A 1,552-nucleotide genomic window follows, 5' to 3' on the forward strand; every position below is an offset into this window, starting at 1 on the left:
ATCAATGAAGTGCTAGACAAGGAAAAATGGGTTTAGTTCGACAAATATTTCTTGAATCATCTCTATGTTCTAGACTCTGCATAATTATCACATGACGCATGTGATATTAACATGGAGCAATGGTGATGTGGGATCTCAGAAGAGGAAACTCAGTGCAGTCTAAGGGTTTAAGGAAGGTGTCCCAGAAGAGATGATTTGAACTGAGTGATCTGTGTGGCTGTAGCGAGATATAAAGATTTAGTACTTTGGTGCCGGAGTAGCCCTGCCAAGGGCAATGTCCCAGGAACAACTTTCACAGAGGGTTCTTGAGTAGCTGAGAGGTTGTTGCAGTCGGGAAGGCTGCATGGCTCAGTGAGTGATGGATGGAGGCTGAAGTTTTTGGGTGGGGTAAAATTCATATTGGGGGACAGGTGGCAAAGTCACTTATAAAAGAACAGAATTTGAGAGGGAAGAATAACAAACAGTGCAATGGCCAACTAGCATAGCCTCAATAGAGGGGCTGGGTTTTTGTTGTTGTTTGTTTGTTTTTTGGAGGGAGTGGAGGAAATCTGTTGACTTTTTTTTAAACATTCTATTTTTATTGGATACTCATTCTGAAATAGGATTTGAAAGCTTTGAATGGTGCCAGGCAAAGAACATGGTCAGGAATGCTGAATGTGCCCTCTTCAGTGGTCCTTGTGTAGGTGATTGCATTTGAGTTCCTTATAACAGTGGTAGTAGCTGAAAAGCACCTAAGCTGCCAGCACCATAGAAATCCCCGCTATGTCCTCTTTCTTCACATTGACATAGTTGCTGTAATACCGGTGCTCCAGCCATGCCTTTGGGTGAAATCCCTCATCAATATCCAGCTTGGCAGCTCTCCTAGCTTCACATCCATTTGCGGCTTCTCCTTCACCGGTACAGATGATGTCATCTTGGAATCCTGGGTGCCCGCTATCTCGTTGACATTTGTTTATCAATGACGGATTGGTTGTCTTTCTTTCTCGTGATTGAGTATGGTAGCTCAGTGCTACTCTGGGAACCTACCTCCTCCCCAATTCTCAGGCTTTATGCTCCTGGTGGAATTTGTGGCAGGTCAGATGCTGGGGGTGGACGTGTACTCAGTATATGTAATCTCATTTGACTCTGTCATCACTGATCATTCCCCTTCCCCAAATTGTTACTTTCGTTAGAACTTTAGGCATTTGATTGCACTGGATCTTTTACTGTTTATGCGAGTCTTGTCTTTGTCCACTTCCATAATTGTTGTAAAGGGTGCTTGCAACAAAGTGAGCAATCAGTAAGTAGTAGACGGAAAATGAAAGGCAACTGAGGAGGCAAGAAAACGGAATTAACTAGAAATGAGTAGGGACAGGGTTAGAATGAAAGGAAATGTTTAAGCTCTGGAAGAGATTTACAAAATTACTAAGTAGGAAAAGTCGTAGACAGGCTTTTCTGGCAAAGATAACCGTTCTAGGATCAAATTTGAGTCTTGTATGGTAAGGTATCCAATAACCGACATGAAATGTGATAAAAATGTTTGAGAATTTTGTCATATATACTTGGCTCTGAA

General features: G+C 42.3%; 1 pseudogene; it reads right to left on the minus strand.

Moving 5' to 3' along the window:
* Nucleotides 1-665: 665 nt before the first annotated feature.
* On the minus strand, nucleotides 666-913 carry LOC147581685 (ATP synthase F(0) complex subunit f, mitochondrial pseudogene; annotated as a pseudogene).
* Nucleotides 914-1,552: the final 639 nt, after the last annotated feature.

The sequence above is a fragment of the Puma concolor genome, chromosome B1 (assembly GCF_028749965.1).
Source record: "Puma concolor isolate L17-30 chromosome B1, mPumCon1.1.hap2, whole genome shotgun sequence".
NCBI lineage: Eukaryota > Metazoa > Chordata > Mammalia > Carnivora > Felidae > Puma > Puma concolor.